This window comes from Cebus imitator, unplaced genomic scaffold (genome assembly GCF_001604975.1).
Source record: "Cebus imitator isolate Cc_AM_T3 unplaced genomic scaffold, Cebus_imitator-1.0 Scaffold199, whole genome shotgun sequence".
Taxonomy (NCBI): domain Eukaryota; kingdom Metazoa; phylum Chordata; class Mammalia; order Primates; family Cebidae; genus Cebus; species Cebus imitator.
Window position 1 is genome coordinate 5,411,095 of NW_016107514.1, and position 21,665 is coordinate 5,432,759.

At 36.7% G+C, this 21,665-nt stretch overlaps 1 long non-coding RNA gene across 1 annotated transcript in view; it reads left to right on the forward strand.

Annotated features, from left to right (window-relative positions):
• Positions 1 to 21,450, forward strand: part of LOC108317231 — a 28,177-nt gene extending 6,727 nt beyond the window's left edge. The window contains exon 4 of the long non-coding RNA XR_005203254.1: positions 16,934 to 21,450. This is a non-coding gene — a long non-coding RNA (uncharacterized LOC108317231). The remainder of the gene's footprint in view (positions 1 to 16,933) is intronic.
• The last annotated feature ends 215 nt before the right edge of the window (positions 21,451 to 21,665 follow it).

Genomic DNA, 21,665 nt, shown 5'->3' on the forward strand with positions numbered 1-21,665 from the left:
ATGTTGACCAGGATGGTCTCGATCTCTTGACCTTGTGATCCACCCGCCTCGGCCTCCCAAAGTGCTGGGATTACAGGCTTGAGCCACCGCGCCCGGCCCAAAAACACTTATAACAGTGCCTGAAATGTAGTAAGTACTAAAGTTTTGGTTAAATAATTAAAATATATTTAAATACACACACACACACACACACATACACGCGCGCGCGCGCGCACACGCACACACGTTTTACCTGGAAAGAATACCTGTTGTCAGGATACCCGCTTCTCATTCTGGCTCTACTGCCAGTAACTATGTGGGTTTGGACCATTTTTTGCTATCAGTTACATGAATACTTTTAGTTAGATGATTTCTAAGTCACACTGTAGGCTTCAGCAGCTTCCATTTGGGTTAAAATGGAAAGAACACTAGGTCAGTAATAACCAATGTAAGATATTTACACTTGTGGGCCTTTGCTTTGTTTCCTGACTCAAAACCCCAATAAAAAGTATCTTTCTCCTCCTCCTCCTCTCTACCCTTTCCTGTTTAATCAATTTTGATATAAAATTGAAAGCAATACAGTAATTCCTTAAGCCTGGAAATTAGCATAACCAATATAATTTTTTTAAAAAAGTAAGTTGTTGCTAAATTTTTTACACTAATCTGTGTAGACCTTGAGTGATTCGTCATATAACTGTACTTCACTGTAAGTACAGAGTGATTTTTTTAATGATAACTAGAAACTTTTTCAACCAAAATTAAACTGCTGTCTATATCAAGTTGCAGAGTTTTCACAGATTTAATTTTCTCAGAGTGAATTTGGTTTGCATTTTTAAATCTTAAGTAGTCATAGAATACGATTCACCCTAATCTTATTTCGTTGCATTTTACTTTATTTTATTAGGGTTTTTCTGTTTGTTTTGCAGTAATATTTTCTATTGTATACTTTGAGTAGCATTGTTTTTTATTTTTTCTTCAGCAATTTTTACACCTTACCCTCAGAGCTTATTACATGTTCTGATAAAGCCTTATTGGGATTCAGACTCAAACTCATACAGACTCTATTTTAATCTTATCTTTGTTTCTGGCTGTTGCGTCTCTTTTGGTGTTCATTAAATAATACTTGATGAAATCCTATCATATCAAAATATTAGTAGTAGTATTAGCAGTATCAAAAATACTGTTTTCTCCATGCATACCAATTACAGAAGCAGTGAATAGCAGTGGTTAAAAGCCTAGGCTTTAATGTCACCGACTTTAGAGTCAGACTACAGGATTTGAATTTTGTCTTCTCTTGCTAGCAATGTGCCCTTAGAAGTTCTTGAACCCTTAGTTAGATTGCCTATAAAATACAGATAATAAAGGCACTTATGGGACCATCATGGTGATTACATTAAGTAATACTACATATAAACAGCATCTTTGAACAGTGTTTAGCACTTTCTAAGTGTTCAATAAATGTTAGCAATTCTTATAAATATTAGTACCTTTAGGGTTTTGTGAAGATTAAATGTGATAAGTAAACTGTATATCAAAAGGTTGCAATATAGTACACAATTAATATTAGCTAGTATTACTACCAAAAATATTCTCTTGCTAGCTGGTTTTACACAATTTCTGTGTGTTCTAGGTAAAATTGCCCAGGCTGGAGTACAATGGCATGATCTCAGCTCACTGTGACCTCCACCTCCCAGGTTCAAGCGATTCTCTTGCCCCAGCCTTCCGAGTAGCCAGGATTACAGGCATGCACTACCACACCTGGCTAATTTGTTGTATCGTTAATAGAGATGGGGTTTCACCACGTTGGCCAGGCTGGTCTCGAACTCCTGACCTCATGATCTACCCACCTTGACCTCCCATAGTGCTGGGATTTCAGGTATGAGCCACCGTGCCTGACCAGATTCCTATTTATTTTCAAGAGTCATCTTAGACATTTCTTGCTCCAGGAAATGTTTCTTATGCTCCCAGACATAATATAATGCCTTTTCTGTTTCCATTCCTATGTGTAATAACACATGCCCTCTTAGAGTAATTAATTATTTGTAGATTCACCAATGGACTTGGTACTTCTGAAAGATAGAAACAATGTTCTCTTTCTTTTTGTAACTGTGACAATACTGGAACATAGTGATAATATTTCTTTTGAATGAATGAAGTAGAGTAGGCACTTGGCATTCTGGATTTAATTTCCTAGCAAGAAACCTTGAAGATTCATCATTTGTAGTAATTTGCATTTTAATTTGCAAAGGCATAACTTTGACTCAAGTGCCCATGGGGTTGATATGTAGGAGTGAGTCACTAACCTTGTGAGAATTCTAGCCAGCTGCTTTCAGAGTGGCTTTGCCTTTTTCTTTATGAAAACTGTCAAGGTTCTTGTATTAGTTTTCATACTGCTATAAAAACATTCCTGAGACTAGGTAATTTATAAAGAACAAAGGTTTAATTGGCTCACAGTTCTGCAGGGTTACAGGCTTGTGCTTCTGGGGAGGCCTCAGGAAATCATAGTGGAAGGCAAAAGGGAAGCAGGCATGGCCTTCATGTGGCCAGAGTAGGTGAGGAGAATGGGGAGATGCCACATACTTTTAAACAACCAGATCTTGTGAGAACTCTGTCATACAACAGCACTAGGGGAATGGTGTTAAACCATTAGAAACCATCCCCACTACCATAATCCAGTCACCTCCCACCAGGCCCCACCTCCAATACTGATCACAATTCAATATGAGATTTCATTCAGTAGGGGCACAGAGCCAAATCAAATCATTATACCCTGACTCTTCCTAAATCTCATGTTCTCACACACAATGTGGCTTCCTAATAGTCCCCCAGAGACTTAATTCATTCCAGCATTAACTCAAAAGTCCAAGTTCAAACTCTCATCTGGAACAAGGTAAGTCCCTTCCACCTATGAGCCTGTAACATCAAAAACAACTTAGTTACTTCCAAGATACAGTGGGGGTGCATTCCAAAAGGGAGAAATTGGTAAAAATAAGGGGGCTACAGACCCCATGCAAATCCAGAATTCTGCAGGCCAGTCATTAAATCTTAAAGCTCCAAAATAGCCATCCACTCCATGTCTCACATCCAGGCCACACTGATGCAAGGAATGGGTTCCCAAGGGATTGGGCAGCTCTGCCCCTGTGGCTCTGCAGGGTACAGCCCCTATAGCTGCTTTCACAGGCTGCTGGTGAGTGCCTGGGGCTTTTGCAGGCACACAGTGCAAGTTGTCAGTGGATCTACTACCCTGGGGTCTGGTGGACCCTCTTCTCACAGCCCCACTAGGTAGTGCCCCAGTGGGGACTTTGGGGGGGTCGTTCCAACCCCACATTTCACCTCCACAGTGCCCTAGTAGAGGTTCTCCATAGGGTTTCACCCCTGCAGCAGACTTCTACGTGGACATCCAGGTGTTTATGTACATCCTCTGAAATCTAGGTGGAGGCTCCTAAGCCTCACTTTTGCCCTCTGTACACCTGTTGGCTTACCACCATGTGGAAGCCATCAGGGCCTATGGCTTGTACCCTCTGGATTAGTGGCCTGAGACACATCTGGGGCCCTTTTAGCCACAGCTGGAGCTGAAACCACTGAGACACAGAATGCCATGTCCTGAGGCTGCACGGATTAGTGGATCCCTAGGCCTGGCCCATGAAACCATTTTTCCCTCCTAGGCCGCCAGGCCTGTGATGGAAGAGGCAGCTGCAAAGGTCTCTGAAATGCCTTGGAAGCATTTTCCCCATTGTCTTGGTTATTAACATTTGGCTTCTTTTATGCACATTTCCACAGCTGGTTTAAATTCCTCCCCAGAAAATCAGTTTTCCTTTTCTACCATGGCCAGGCACCAAATTTTCCAAACTTTTGTGCTCTGCTTCCCTTTTAAATATAAGTTTTAGTTTCAGGTCATTTCTTTCTTTATGCAAATGAGCATAGGTTTTAGAAGAAGCCAGGCCATATCTTGAGTACTTTGCTGCTTAGAAATTTCTTCCACAAGATACCTAATTCATCTCTCTCAAGATAAAAGTTCACAGATCCCTAGAGCAGAGGCATAATACCACCAGTCTCTTTGCTAAAGCATATCAAGAGTGACCTTTACTCTAGTTCCCAGTAAGTTCCTCATCACCATCTGAGACTACCTCAGCTTGGACTTCACTGTCCATATCACTGTCACCATTTTGGTCAGAACCATTCAAGAAGTCTTTAGGAAGTTTCAAACTTTCCCCCATCTTCCTGCCTTCTTCTGAACCCCCGAAAGTGTTCCAGACTCTGCCTGTTACCCAGTTCCAAAGTTGCTTCCACATTTTCAGCTATCTTTATAGCAGTGCCCTACTCCCAGTAATAATTAACTGTATTAGTCTATTCTCACATTGCTGTGAAGACATACCTGAGACTGTGTAATTTATTAAGAAAGAGGTTTAATCAGCTCATAGTTGCACAGGCTGTGCAGGCTTCTGCTTCGAGGAAGGCTCAGGAAGCTTGCAGTCATGGCGTAAGGCAAAGAGGAAGCAGTCACATTCTTCACATGGCCAGAGCAGGAGAGAGGAGGTAAAAGGGGGAGGTGCTACACACTTTTAAACACCAGATTTTGAGAGAACTCTTATCACAAGACAGCACTAGGGGAATGGTGCTAAACCATTAGAAACCACCCCATGACCCATTAATCTCCCTCCAGGCCCCACTTCCAATACTGGGGATCACAGTTTAACAAGATTTGGGTAGGGACACAGAGCCAAACCATATCAGTTCTATTGTAAAGTTATAATTACAGGTTGAATTTATTCCATTTTCTTGGACTTTTTATGAAACTTTTCATAACCTCCATAGTCATTTCAATAGTTAAAAGGAAACATAGCATGGAACTCTTTATTGATCTTTGGTTTATTTATGCATGATATTACTCTGTAGAAAATGTATATAAATTGCTACTTGGGCTCGATAATATTTCTATTGTCAGTGAATTCTATCTTCCAATTATAATTTAAGTGTTCTCTTTGTAGCACCCTTCCCTACCATTGTTTTGTTTTATTTTCATTCCGAATACAGTATTCCACATCTTGCCAAACACAGATCCCTCTAGCCCTTTACTTCTTCGACTTTCACAGACACCTATTATCCTTTTCCATCATTTCAACTACTTCCACACACTGACTTTTCCCCTTCAGCATATTAGAATATGCCCACCTTTTTTTTTTTTATTTTTATTTTTTTCTATTCTTAGGTCATAAATAAATGAGATAGAATACTCCCATCTTAAAAATAAAACAATCGCCCTCTAATCATTGGCCACTTCTAGCTATTTCTCTATACTTTTCATTTTCACCATGTTTTGAAAAAATGTTCAGAGGTAATCTCCAATTTTTCATCATCTATGCTGTTTTCTTAATTCATTTTATCTGACTTCCATCCCTACTGCAATGAAACTGTTTTTGCCATGGTCTCTAATGATCTGCATATTATTAAAATAGGGGTCAGTCTCCTACTAGATCTCTCTGCAGGTTTTGACTCTGTTGATCAGTCACTCCATGGTTTGTCTGATACCATTTTCTCTTGAATTTCTTTCTATCTGTTCTAAGTTAGTCTACTCTTCAACTACTGGTATTCTCAGTATTCCTTTCTAGATCTTATTCTTCCTTCACTCTACAAAATTTCGGTTTGGTAATCTTATTTACTCCCATGGCTCCAAAATCACTTTTAAAGTTATGACTTCTCCCTCACTCCCTTCCTTCCTTTCTTTTTTCTGCCTGCCTGTCTGCCTGCCTGCCTTTTTCTGAGACAGCCTCACTTTGTTACCTGGTCCACAATGCAGTAGTATGATCAGCTCACTGCAGACTTGAACTCCTGGGCTCAAGTGATTCTCCTGCCTCCCCAGTAGCTAGGACTACAGGTTTTCATGCCATCATACTGGCTAAATTTTTTTTTCTTTTTTTGTAGAAATGGGTTTTCACACTATGTTGCCCAGGCCGTTCTCAAACTCCTGGCTTCAAGTGATTTTCCTGCCTCAGTCTCCCAATTTAACCACGGAATGCCCAGCTAAAGCTATGTCTTTCATATTTTTTTCACTTGGGATTTATTTCCTGAGCTGCCATCCTGTATTTTCAACTGCATGTTCCACAGCAACTCAATATTGTGTGTACAAAATGAACTCTCCTCTTCCCACTGTGTAAGCTTTTCTTCCTGATTTCCCTTTAGTGAAGAGACGCACCATCTAAACCAGCGATACCTCCTTAGTCCTTACGTTCTCAAATTCAATGAAATCTAATCCAGTTTTACCTTTTTAGTATTTCTTGATTCTAATTTCTTCCTCCTATCCTAATTCCAAGGCCTTATTTCTTTCCTCCAGAATTGCTTCATCACTTCCTAAGACTGATTCCAGTCTCATCTGACATTTAATCTTCATCATCACTGCTCCCAAAATGGCTTCTTTTTCTGAAACACATCTTTGTTTTATTTCTCTGCTTGAAATATTTCAGTGCTTCCCATTACATTCTAGATAAAATATATGTAAGTGTATACACAGTGTATTTAAATCAATTTATGATCTGGCTCCAGTATTTCTGTGAAACCACAACGTTTGCCTCTCCTGTGTGCTAGTCAACTTTATATCAGGTCTCAGGGAGCACTCTACTCTCCACCTTCCATACTACCCACTTTCCCCCTTCTGACCTCTTCCCTCTGCTCAGTTCTCATACTTGAAGCCTGATGTCAATACTTCCAAGCCTCTGCTTTTCTTCCCCATCTACTCATCTGGCATTGCTATTCTTCCTATTTCGTATTTCTTTTATAGCGCTGATTAATTCAACTATAATGATTTAAGTGTTTCCTAAACTGTAAGCTTTCTAGTAGCAGGAATTATGTGCTTTATCTTTGTATCCTGACAAGTAGAATATAGCTATGGAACATACTTAATGTTTGTTGGATGAATGATGTCTAATATTCAATTTATTTCAGAAATAGTATCTACAGTTACAGTGGTTTCTTTTTTTATTACATAATGCAAAATAGATTCACCCTTTTAAAATGACCACAACTCCTATATGAACTTAGAGATATGAGAAAGTGCCTCAGGGTAAATGTAACTACAAATGATAATAATATGTTAAAGCCTTTGCAATACAATTCTGACATGAAATACCCAGAGGTAAGCTAAACTTCTTAGGTTAAGGACATGGTTCTCCACAAGATCGCCCTCATTTCAGACACCGGTAACAATCTTGGGGCTTCCAGGACTACTTACTTCTGATCAGCTGGTTACAAATACATGGGGATACCCACAAACCCTTCAGTTTCAATAATTAACTAGAATTACTAGACTTACAGAATACAGGAAAGCACCATAATTATAATTACATTTTTATTATAGCAAAAAGAGTACATATCAGAAACAACCAAAAGAGTACACATCAGAAACAGCCAAAAGAGTACATATCAGAACTAGCCAAAAGAAGATATACGTATGAGGTCTGGGAGGGCCCAAATATGAGGGTTCCATGTCCTCTCTCCATGGAGTTAGAATTCATCATCTTCTGATAGATTGTTGTGTGACAATTGCTAACCAGGGGAGTTTACTTGAACCTTGGTCTTAAGAGTTTTTATTGGGGTTTTATTAAAGAAGTATGATTGACTGAATCATAACCATGTAGCAGAACTCAACCTCCATACTTCTTCCCTCCCCGCAGATCAGGCTGGTATCACATGGCTCAAAGTCCCAATCTTCTAATCACATGGTTGCTCATTCTAGAATGATCCTGAGTCATCACATTAGTTTAAACTATCATTAGCCCACCATAAATAATGAAAACACTCTGATCATGGGGAAATTTCAAGGACTTAGAGTCTCCCTCCCAGGGACTAGAGACAAAGGCCAAAGACTAGTACATTCTTTCTTTTTTTTTTTTTTTTTGAGATGGAGTCTGGCTGTGCTGCTCAGGCGAGAGTGAAGTGGCACAATCTCTGCTTACTGTAATCCCCACCTCCCAGGTTCAAGTGATCCTCCTGCCTCAGCCTCCTGAAGAGCTGGGATTATAGGCATGCACCACCACACCTGACTAATTTTTGTATTTTTAGTAGAGCCGGGGTTTCACCATGTTGACCAGGCTGGTCTCGAACTCCGTACCTCAAACAATCTGCCTGCCTCAGCCTCCCAAAGTGCTGGGATTACAGTATCTTCTTTGTGATAACAGCCTTGATTACCTAAAATAAAAAAACAAATCTGACCATCAAAACTAAAATTACAAAACCTAAATTATATTGGTAATCCAGAATTTTTGTTCATTTATCTGTTTTAATCATATGATCATTAAGAAAAGACCAAAGAATTTGGAATTCGTGTACAAATTAGAAGCCTGAATGGCACTATAAAAATTGAGTTGATGGCATTAATTTCCATTTGGAAAAGTCTGCTAGAGGTTGTTCATACAGAAATAATTTATCAGAATTTGGAACTATTTCTAAATTAGATTACATATGTTTTATTTGGTGAATGTCTCGGAAATTGTTAGTGTGGACAATTAAGAGAATAAAACTTGAATGATCCTTATAAAGCTGTTGGTCTGTGAAATCTTACCTACATCAAACAGAGTCAGTAGAGTAATCTTTATCCATTAAGTGTTATTTCCTCTTATTTGGTATTACTGATTTAACAAATTTAAAATATATTATTTATAATAGATAAGTATATCTAGGTTTTGTTTATAATTAAACAAACTAAATCTTAATTAAAGTTTCTTCCTACTTCATAGGCATCCTAAGTAGCCCAATTAAACCCATGGTACCAATAGTGATGCTTTCTTATTAAGAAAGCCTAAGGTAAAGTATAATTCCTGGGAAGCAATTGAAAAGTCTCTCTAAGGCATTTACCTCCCAAACTTTGAAAAATTATGTTAGGTAAGAAAAGAGGGTAGACTAACACAGTTATTTAAGTAATGTGAGTAAAAATCACTAATGATTAGAGGATCACATTTAGCAGAATGGAAAAATACTCTGAATAATTCTGCTACTGAAAATGGCCACAGATGTTGGATAAAATATATAACTGAGCTGAGAAGAAATTTAAGAAATTCACAGGTCAAAAGCAAAATGAATACAGAAACCCAGAGAGATAAAGTAGGACTCGAGCTGCCTTTTCCAGGGATTTGTGCAAAAGCCTCTTTCTTTACCCTGAGCTCAATTTGCACATTGAGGCAGGTGACAAATTGTAAAGCCTACCAAATAATCTAATGATACCTCTGTTGTAAAGAGATCTATACCCAAGTGGCTTACCAGCATTTTGGGCATGAACTAGAAATAAACCTGTCTCACAAAAGGGAAGAACAAGGAACATTGACAGAAACAACTTTCTCTAGGCTGTAGGACAGTAAACTACAGACCCTGGGCCAGATCTGCCTACTCCCTGTTTTTGTACAACCCATGAGCTACGAATGTTTTTTATATTTTTAAATGATTTAAAAAATAAAATGGACAGTATTTAGTGATGTAAAAATTATTATGGAATTCAAACTTCAGTGTCCATAAATGGAGTTTTGTTAGAACAGTCATCATGCTCATTCATGTAAGTTGTCTGTGGCTGCTTTCATGCTATAGCAGCTGAGCTGAGTAGTTGTATAGAGACTATAATGCTTGCAAAGCCTAAAATATTTGCTATCTGGCCTTTTACATAAAAGATTCACCAAACTCTGGTTTAGAATTTATAATGGTTGGAAATGGTTTGAGTTTTCTTCAGATATAGTTTGAATCTCTAACCCATGTGATAATACTACACAATCCTTTGTTTAAGTAATAAATTCAAAATAAACAATAGCACAGTTATTGTAAAGGCAAAGAAATAGAATTTAAATTACTTTAATTCTGCTATTCTTTGTGACCACTTTGTGTTTAAAACTTTAAAACAAATCGTGCAAACTTTAACGTATAATATGTGTTTGATCTAAAATTTATGCACAAAATATGTTGCTAAATTTTTCTTTACAATGGAAATACATCCTTAAATAGGGCTTCATTCAAATTAAAAGATGTTTATCAAAATATATTGCTAGGCAAATGAAAAGTCAAGCCAGAGATTGAGATAAAATATTCAAAATATATATATCTGAAAAGGGACTTCAAATAAGTAAGTTCTACTACTTAAAAATAAGACAACCCAATTTTTAAAATGACTTGAATGACACTTCAGAGAAGATATATTTATGTATATAAGCACAGGAAAATGATATGCAGCATCATTAGTCATTAGAAACATGTAAATTAATATAACAAGGCTAAAATTAAATCTCATATATCACTGATGTAGTGTAAATGGTAAAAGGACTTTGGAAACCTTTTCGGCTTATGGCCTGACTCATTTGACTCTTAGTATTTATCCAGAGAAGAGAATTAATGTGCACACAAAAAGATTTGCACAAGAGGGTTTGTAGCAGTTTTATTCATAATAGCCCCAAACTGAAAGCAATGGAAATATCAATCAGAAGAATGGATTAAAAAATATATATGACACGGTCATGTGACAGAATAGTATAAGCAATTAAAAAATGATAACATAGGCCATGTGTGTACCTATGCAACAATCTTGCATGTTCTTCACATGTACCCCAAAACCAAAAAAAAAAAAAAATTATAGCAGTGATAGCCAAGACAAGGGAATATAAATGGGCACTCACCTTGCTAATGTTAGCCTCTACAAGTCCTTCAAGTATTATTGAGACAATTCAGTGATACCTGTGAAAACCTTAAAATCTGCTTATGTTTTGACCCGTGCACTTCTAGGAATTTATCTTGCATGGATAATCCCAGTTTTATGTAAAGAACAAAAAAATGATCTACTGATACAATCTGAAAGATGCGTGAATATCAGAAACATTATATTGATCAAAAGAGGCCAGACACATGGGAATAAATACTGTCTGATTCTAATTATGTGAAATTTTAAAACAGGCAAAACTAATCTATGGTAATGGAGTAAGTGGTTGCTTGCAGGGATGAGGCTTGATTGGAAAGGTGCTCTAGGGAACTTTCAGGGTGATACCCCTTTTTTATTTTTCCGAGACAGGGTCTCACTCTGTCACCCAGGCTGGAGTGCAGTGGTGCAATCCTGGCTGACTACAACCTCAGTCTCCTAGGTTCAAGCAATCCTTTCATCTCAGTCTCCCAAGTACCTGGGACTACAGGTACAAGCCACCACACGTGGCTCATCTTTTTATAAAAATTTTTTTTTGTAGAGACGAGATCTCACTATATTGCCCAGGCTGGTCACAGACTCCTGGGCTCAAGTGATTGTCCTGTCTTGGCCTCCCAAACTGTTGGGATTACAGGCGTAAGCCACTGCGCCAAACCCCAGGATGATAATCTTGATTGGTTATTGGTTATGTGTGTATATACACTTGTCAAAACCTATCCAGTTTTCCACTTAAGATCTGTGCATTTCTGCAGCCACAAAAAAAGAATGAAATCATGTCCTTTTCGGCAGCATAGAACTGGGTGCCATAATCCTAGGTGAACTCACTCAGACACAAAAAAACAAATACTGCATGTTCTCACTTATAAGTGGAAGCTAAACAATGGATGCACATGGACAGAAAGATGGAAATAATGGACAGTGGGGACTCCAAAAGGGGGAGGTTTTAAGGCGGACAGATATTGAAAAGTTGCCTATCAGGTACAATGTTCACTGTTTGAGTAATGGGTGCATTAGAAGCCCAATCTGCGCCAGCATGCAATATGCCATGTAACACGCAAGCATATGTATCCCCTGAATCTAAAATAAAATAATAAAATAAATCTGTGCATTTCACTTTGTAAATTTATTGGGCAAAATAAAACAAAAACTTGACATTCACATAACTTACAATCAAAATATTCCTAGGACTAATTTAGAGCAAAGATCTTGCTTAACACTTTAGTTACTAGTACCTCTGGATACCATTATACATATTGCATTATTTTTTTTAAACGGCATGTGATAGGGCAAAAAATCATTTCCAAATGGAAAGCAGCTTGTTTAGAAATAATTTATCAACAAATCATGTTCTCTTCAATTTATCTTCATCATAAATTAAATGCCTATAAATAAATGGGTAATAAAAATATAGAATACAGAAGATCAGCATTAGACTGTCAAGTTAAAATTAGGGTCACGGGAGGAGCTTACTATAAGTTAGATGTTTTATGTTCATTATCTCAGTTAACCATAATAACCCTGATAAATAGGTTTAAGCTCCCTTTTACAGATGAGTCTACTGAGGTTTAAAAAGGTTAAGTAACTTGATCACAGACACAAAGCTAATAAGTGTCTGACACTCAGTTTTGAACCTAGTTCAATCAACTTCAAAATTTAAGCTCTGTCCACAGTACCCCGTAGAGCAATGAGAAAGGGATAGAAAAGCAGTTTAGGATTTACAGCCTGAAATACAATAGGGTCTGATGGATAGATCATTCCAGTAAGGCCTAAGGGTCTCGACTACTTGACTGCCCCTTCAGATATCTCTTCCACTGCCAGACCCAGGCCTCCAAGTAAGTTACATACCTTATCATTTTCCTTTGGGTGCTCTGAAAGTCAAAAGCTGGCCCATATATCAGTAGTTCAGTTACAAGTCTACTGATGTGATCCATCAATACTGAAAATAGAGATGAGCCAAGGGGAATAGTGAAGGTAAATCAGCACAATACATTGTTCAAAAGCAGAGGAAAATACTGTGTTTCTATATTTTGATAAAGAGTAGTGGAAGAGAAAAGCAGAAAAACAAAGGACAAATGAGAAAGTAGACTTAAAGACAATTGAAGGTGTACTGAAACAGGTGTATTTTTCTATAAAGTGTAGCTTTTTAAAGAAAAAAACCTATGTTCTAATGAAAAGCAATGGAAATAATTATGATTTTAAATAGTTGCTGACCCTGTGTCCAAATACTGGTATTTGTGCAGATCTTGAAAAGAAGTAGAGAAATTGTGGCTTATTGTTATTTTAGGAAAAGTAGTAAGAACTAAATAAATGTTTTGAATGTTTACATTAATGTGGAATGTATGAACCATGCATCAGCATGCTTTGAGGAAATGCTTAGTTCTCAGAGTGAAGACTGCCCCCAGTTAAAGCATTCCAAATTTATTCTTAACTTGTTTGCTCACTAGCCTTAGACATTCTTCTGGAGACTCAATGTTACCATCTATTAAATGAGAAATTTGGACTATATATGTTCTAATAATAATAACCACTACCTTTTATATACTAGGACCCATACTAGATGCTTTAAGTTTTCTCACTTGAAGTGTGTGTGTGTGTGTGTGTGTGTGTGTGTGTATGTAATATTGCCTATCTTATTAATGAGGAAACTAAAATTCAGAGAGTTTAGATCTGAGATTTGACCTTGACTCTATTTAGTTCCAAACCTTTTAACCACTGTGTTATTTTGCTTATCTATGGGTCCTTCAACCGTAATATGCTGAGATTCTGTTTCCTTGAGTCAGATCAATAAACAGATGAAAGTTAGATGTAAATCCTTGAAAGTTAGAGGAATTGATTATTGTCTTACTTTTATCTTTATCTTGAATGCCAAGTACATTTTAGGCCTGGCTGAATTCAAGTGAGAGGAACCAAACATTAATCATAATCTTTGTAAGGAGGATTGTATTTTATCATTGCATTCTGGTGGCCACCACTCATGCGGTCCTCTTTCCACCATGATTAGCATGGTATTTTGCGTGTCATGTACACTCAGCAATTTTTGACTGATTACAAATAGAAAAAGGCTCAAAAATGATCAGTTCTTTTTGGTAGAAAATTGGACTCAGTGCTTTCATCCAAACACAACAGCTGTTTAATGTGGTGGGCTGATAATTAATAGCCACAAGTTTGAGGTTAAGAGTCACCTTTCAGAGCCAGGAGAGGCTCAGAAAGGTCACTTTTAAGTCACAAAAGAAATATTTTGTAAATTTTTATTTATAGAACCGATGGACTTTCTCATGAATGCTAGAAGAAACCTCTCAAATAATTGTTTTAGCCTTAAGGGGGCCCAAATAATTTCTGTATATATTTTTAGTTAAGAAGAGTCATACATAAGATTATTATCTTACTGAATAGATATTATGTGTCAAATAAAACTTTCTACCAACTGTGAAAGGTAGGTATTTTAGACGGCATTTTTATTCCAGTAATAGTTCTTCTTGACTTCATTAGAGACAAATGAATATTTGCCTTGATAAAACAACCAATGTAAGTTCTATTTAATCATGATGAAATAATCCTATGCACTCATTTGTCCTTAGTGTACTGTATATGAAGTGTGTTTGTTTGTAATCAGCCAAACTTTAAGTATGGCCACTTAACAAAACTGGGCATATCACAGATATCAGTTGGAATCTTTCCTGATACCAGAAAAAATATACAGATTACCATCAACTTTAAAAAATAATATTATTTGATAATGAATATATTTCCATGTCTTTCTACAAAAAAAAATCAAAAACTTCTCTAGGGATTCTCTAATGTACCTTAAAGTATTACTAATAATGTCTAATTTGTCATCTGTGACATGAAACTAATTTTCATAATGCTTGGCATCTAAACAGCCGTGACTGCACCTGTTGCTGGGCTATCCCCTCAGGGAGTGGTTTTAGTGCTGGGGAAGACCCAAATAATTTGATAGTAGAAGGAAGAGAAAATGGTTTAAAACGTTTCAATTATTGTTTCTACAAACGTATTGCAATAATGTCTTTACTTCCTCAACTCCCTTTATCAACCCAGTGCTATTTTGCTTTCTTCTCTAAACTATACTGAAGCAGAACTTGCTAGGTCACAATTAACTAAGTGTCAAATTCCATGAAGAGATTTAGGCTCTTATGTGACCTCTTAATAGGACTTGACACGGTTGATCAAGGGAAGACCCAAATAATTTGGTAGTAGAAGGAAGGGAAAGTGGTTTTTAGAACATTTTATTTTTTCTACAAACATATTGCAATCATGCCTTTACTTCCTCAATTCCCTTTCATTTATCAATTCAGTGCTACCTTGCTTCCTTCTCTAAACTATACTGAAGCAGATCTTTCTAGGTGACAGTTAACTAAGTGTCTAATTGCATGAAGAGATTTAGACTCTTAACTTATGTGACCTCTTAATAGGGCTTGACACGGTTCATCATCTTGATGATCTCTGCCTTTTGGCTTCTCTGATCTCTTTTTTTATGTTCTCTACCCTTTGACTATTACTTGTCAGTACAGACAGTTCCTGACTTACAATAGTTCAGCTTATGATTTTTAGCTTTATGATGGTGAGTAAGTGATACATGTTTAGTAAAGGTGTACTTTGAGTATCCATTCTTCTTTTCACTTTCAGTACAGTATTCAATAAACTACATGAACTATTCAACACTTATAAAATAAGCTTTTTTGCTCAACTTAAGCTCATTTAAGTATTCCGAGCACATTTAAGGTAGGATAGGCTAAGCTGTGATGTTCAGTAGGTTAGGTGTATTAAATACATTTTCAACTCAAGACAATTTCAATTTATGACGGGTTTATTGGGACAAAATCTCATCATAAATTGAGGAGCATCTGTATTTGTTTATCTTTGTTTTCCTGTTAATTGTTGGATTTGTTTTTTACTCCTGTGAAAGTTAGTTTTATGTGTCAACTTGTCTAGGCTATAGTGTTTGGCTATTCAGTCAAACACCAATCTGGGTGCTGCTATGGAAGTATTTTATGGATATGGCTAACATCTGCAATCAGTTGAGTTTAATGGAGATAATGAGAATGCGCTCAGTTGGAAGGGTTTAAGAGCAAAAACTGAGGATTCCTAGATAAGAAGAAATTCTGTCTCAAAACTGCATTAACTCCTGCCTGAGTTTCTGGGTTTCCAGGCTGCTGATCAGCCCACCTTAAAAATTCCAGACTTCCCTGCCCTACAGGTTTCAAAATGTCAGCCCCTACAGCCATGCAAGACAATTCCTTTAAATAAATCTCTTTTAAAAACACACACACTCTCATATACAGATACAGATACAGTTATGCCTCAGGATCCATGAGGAATTGGTTCTGTGTCCTCCATTGATACCGAAAGCCAAGGAAGCTCAAGTCCATGATATAAATGACATAGCATTTGCATATAACCTATGCACATCCTCCTGTATGAATCATCTCTAGATTACTTATGATAATCAATACAATGTAATTACTGTGTAAATATACCATGTTATTTGGCCAATAATGACAAGAGAAAAAAGCCTTTACATGTTCATTACAGATACAATATTTCTTTCAAATATTTTCAATCCATAGTTTTTTGAATCAGCAGATGTGGAACCCACCGATACAGAGGACCAACTGTACATCCTATTGGTTCTGTTTCCCTGGAGAACTCTGATTACAAATCCTTTTATCACTTTATTCATCATGTATTCTCTAATTCTCATAATTCATCTATTTCACTTCTTCAACTATGTTCATATAGATCTTTTACTTCAGAATATTTACCCCAGTCTTTTATTTGAACTCTTAATCAACATTTTCAACTATTATACATCCCTATATTGATATCCCAATTCCATTTTAAATTTAACATGTCCAAATAAAAATTTTTAAAAAGAATTCCCACCTCAACTCCCTTCTCTTCTTATTTCCAATCTCAATTAATGGCAACTCTACACCTAATTATCCTATGTAGAGATCTCTGAGCTATTCTTCATTACTTGCTCTCTTTCATCTTGATTTAATAAGTCTCTTAGTTTGGACAGCATTTTCTTCCTTAGTAACCCTTAAATTTAGTCCTTTGTCACCACTTTCACTGCCTTGGGTTGGAATCTTCCTACTCATTTCTTGCATGTATTTTTTATTTTACCTGATTATAATTTCTTACTTGATCACTGTGTTCACCATTGTCCTTTTCTTTCATATTATTTTGCACAGGAATAACAAAGGTTATTCCTCTTGTCATAACTGTTGCATCATATTGTAATTATTTGTTTACATGTTTTGTCTTTTCTTCTAGATTTGGAGTCATTCATTACATTTGTGTTGTAGTAGTTTCCTGCCTCACTATAGCTCTGATGCAGCTGAAGTGTTTTGTACTTGGCTGAAAACTGTTCTCCCAAAATTCATGCCCATCAGGAATCTGTAAATGTGACCTTACTTGGAAATAGGGTCTTTGTAGGTGTAATCCAATTAAGATGAGGTCACACTGGATTAGAGTGGACCGTAAATCCAATGACTGGTATCATAAAAAGAAGAGGGAAATTTGGACATACTGACACACAGGGCGAAAGTGGCCATGTGAAGAAGGAATCTAAGATAGGAGTGATGCCCAGCTCTAAGCCATGGGATGCCAGGGATTGCCTGAGACCACTGGAAACAAGAAGAGGCAAGGAAGGATTCTTCCAGAGCTGTTGGAAGGAGCATGGCCCTGTAGACACCTTGATTTCAGGCTTCTGTACCCTGGAACTGCGAGAGAATAATTTTCTGTTGTTTTAAGCCACTTGGTTTGTGGTAATTTGTTACTAGAAAACTAGTACAAAATTCATAGTCCCTTCATGTTCCTCATTTTCCTTGGTTTAAGGAAGGCTTAACCATACCTTTTAAATTTTATTTTTATGTATTTTAAAGACAGGGTCTTGCTATATTGGCCAGCTTGTCTTGAACTCTTTGCCTCAAACAATCCTCCTGCCTCAGTCTCCCAAAGTGTTGGGACTACACATCCCCTGTACCTTTCATAATAAAATTCTTGCATCAAATTTTAAGAGTCCACCAAGATCTTCGTGAGCTCTTTTCCCTCCTCTTTCACTTTACCGAAGGCTTAATCCAAAACCCTTTGCCCTTCTCTTCATTTTTTCTCCCATTGTGACCACTCCCATTCTTGTGATTTTAATCACCACTTCTATGTTAACTTATAAAGCTGAATTTCCAACTTTAACTTCTCTTTTAACCTGTAAATCCTATATTTTCAGTAACTGTAATATATATATATATATTTTTGCAACACACACTGGGACCATTTATTTAAAAATCAAACAGAATTTCATTTATATTTGTCACATACTCAGTCAGGGCTGGAAAATGGCTGATGAGACTGGTCAGTTAGGCAAGCGCTAGTCCCAGTTCCAGATCCAGTATTCTGGTGAGCTTCTGAGGGATCTGAGACAGCGAAAAACACAGACCACCCAGCACCACACGTCGCTGTAGCTAACAGGTTGAACTGGATCTCTTCTTTTCCCTCCAGCCTGCCTACCCCAAGCAATGCCTCTCAACCCTTTAACTGAAGGCAGTAACAATAACATTAACTTTGGCCTCGTTTTCTCTCCCTATTTTGACCTATTCTTAAGTGGATATTCTAGGGAATAAAGAAATAGCCAAAAGCAAAAAATCATGAGTGCTTTTCAGAGAGGAAGAGATCCTGGGAAATCTATGGACACAGTAAAGGTGCCTTTCATATTGGGAGTAGTAACTATAATTTTTAATTCTGTATTTTAAAGAATGTTATAGGCATTTTTCTAGCAAGAGCCACATTGCCACTTAACCCGGGTGCTGAAGACTTTACATACATATTAAATATTTGCAAAAACCTTATGAGGCCAAACTTTATATTCCCCAATTTAAAGATGAGAAAGTTGTGTAAGGCACTGAATGGTAAAATCACTTGCCAAAGTTCCAACAGTCAGTAAGTAGTGGATACAAACCCACAACAGTGTGTTTTAAGCACATAGGCAAACTAGACCTCTTTGAGAATTTGGTGAAAACTATGGTCGTTCACCACAGAAATAATATAAAAAGTTTTCTATGAAATATTAGAAAGTTCTTACATTTTAGAAGTCTACTTATGGATCCCAGGTTAAGAACACTTGTACTGGATTAGCTGGGTGTCATAGCACATGCCAGTAGTTTTAGCTATTTAGGAGACTGAAATGGAAGATCACTTGAACCAGGAGTTCAAGACTGCAGTGAGCTATGATTATACCACTGCACTCCAGCCTGGGCAATAGAGCAAGACCTTGTCTCTAAAGAAAAACAAAAATTAAACAAAACCTATCTTTTTTGTAATGATCTGAGTCACAATAAATATACTAGTAATAAGAAAAACATAGCTAGATTCAATAGTCTGATTTTTTTCATCAATTTGGTTCTCTAGGAAAGTGTAACTTATTTTAGCAAATTAGTAGATCTTTATTAAAAAGAAAATAGTGAACATCATGCTCATTCATTTAACACAAATGTAATGAATGACTCCAAATCTAGAAGAGAAGACCAAACATGTATACCAAAAATTACAATATGATTTAACAGTTACGACAAGAACAATAATCTTTGTGAACTGTGCAGAATAATATGAAAGAAAAGTACTGTGTTGAATGCAGATATCAGGTAAAAAATTATTATAATCAGGTAAATATAAAATCCATGCAGGAGATGAATAGGGAGATTCTAACCTAAGGCAATGGAAGTGGTGAGAAAGGATTAAATCCAAGGCTTAATAAGGGGGAAAATGCCATCTGAGTTTAGAGGCTGATTAAATCAAGATGAAAGAGAAAAAGGAATGAAAAACAGCTCAGAGATGTCTACATAGGATGATTAGGTGTAGAGATGCCATTAACTGGGATTAGAAATAAGGAGAGAAAGGAGTGAGGTGGGGAGAAAAAAACATTTTATTTGGACATGTGATAAGTTGTTATGGAGATAGAGATTCAGAAATAGATATATAAACACAGGTATTATATAGTTATAAAACCTAAGCATATTTTTAGGCAAAAGTGGGTGATAAAGAGGGAAGGTTATCAAGTATAATTGTCGGGGGGTTAGTTGGATAGAAGACTGGATACCTATTCCTCTGAGATAAGAGGACAGACTGTATTCTGCAGTTCCAGTAACAGTTCAAGAAACAAATGACTATTAATTATATATTATTAAAAATAGTATCCACTTTAGTATTTGTCTGATTTTAAATTGTAGATGTCAGTTACATATTTATCCAAGAGATCCTTTATTTTCAAAAGCAAATCCTAAAAGCTTATAATTAAAATTGACTATAGCCTACATGTTGGAATCCAGAGTGGATTTGTTAATTTTCTTACAGAAAGTATTTTAGGCCCACCAAGGAACTTAGTCTAGAATAGTTAGAGCCTATAATTTCACACTCTTTCAAAGTAAGCATACAAAAAAATAGTTCTTTTAATCAAAGTACGTAAGTGATTAAATCCTAGTCGATTGCAAAATGTGTGTTTCTGTGATATCATATGTTTTTCAAAGCTTCCTTAGCATGGTAAAATTCATCATGACATCATCGTTTGTGAGAATCTTCATGAGGGTGAGGACAGCCTAAATAAGTGAAGTTTCCTGATAATGAAATGGCTTTGTTTCTATGGGTCTTGATTTAGTTTTATTTGTTTATTCAAATCAATGAATAAATATACATCCGTAGAGACAATATATTCAGATTGTACATGTATATTTAAAACCTTCCTTTCCAACTTTATTTTACAGATTTGTTCAACTTCATTTAAATCACTAGAATATAATTAAACACTGCCTTCTAAACTGGAGAAAATAGGCTGTTCTCACATGGTTGGGCTTACTTAAATAACAATAGCTTTAAATAAAACTAGAATATGTTTCTTGAGATACTGTATGGCTCGATTTTATATTAAAATTCAAAACATTGACATTTACAGTTGTAAGGGACCATAGAGGTTATCAATTTGTGCCCCTTTTTGGATCAAGAAATAATAGTTCAGAGCAGTTCAGTAGGTTACCCAGAGCCAAGAAGAATTATATAGTGGATCCTCTATACCAAGCTCTGTTCTAAACATTTTCCATACATTTTATATATTACCTTAATTCTTAAATTCACAATTTTACAGATGAAAAAATAAATACTCAGAGGTGAAGTCACCCAAAAACCCTCACCTAGTAAGTGATGGCCCTGGGATTTCAACCCAGGTATTCTTCCTTAGAGTCAGTGCACTTAACTCTGCTCCCAGTTTCTACAAACGGCAGTGTTGAGACCCTGAAACCGTGTAACCTTCTGATATGGCTAGCCTTTTTGTCCCCACCCAAATCTCATCTGGAATTGGACTTTTAATTTTCAAATGTGTTTAAGACTTTGGGGGACGATTGGGAAGGCATGATTGGTTTTAAAATGTATAAAGAACATGAGATTTTGGAGGAGCCAGAAGTGGAATGATACATGGTTTTGCTGTGTCCCCACCCAGATCTTATCTTGAATTGTAATCCTCATAATCCCCACTTATCTAGGGAGAGGTCTTGGTGCGAGGTGATTGGATTGTGAGAGTGGCTTCTCTCATGCTGTTCTTGTGATAGTGAATGAGTTCTCATGAGATCTGATGGTTTTAAAGAATCTGGTATTTTCCCTGCTCATGCACTTCTCTCTTCTTCCACTAACTGAGGAAGGTCCTTACTTCCCCTTTGCCTTCCGCCATGATTGTAAGTTTCCTGAGGCCTCCCTAGCCATGTGGAACTGTGAGTCAAGTCTCTTTCCTTTGTAAATTACTAAGTCTCAGGTATTTTTTTATAGCAGTGCAAGAACGGACTACTACTACACATTCACACACACGCACACACACAGACACACATATATATATGCTAGGCGTAATATACTGATTTTATTGAATTATACTTATTTATGTAAATGCCAATCTCTGTCACTTAACTGAGATGTTTGATATATCTTCAATAGCAGGAACTATGTTGTATTTACCTCAATGAAGAGTTCATTA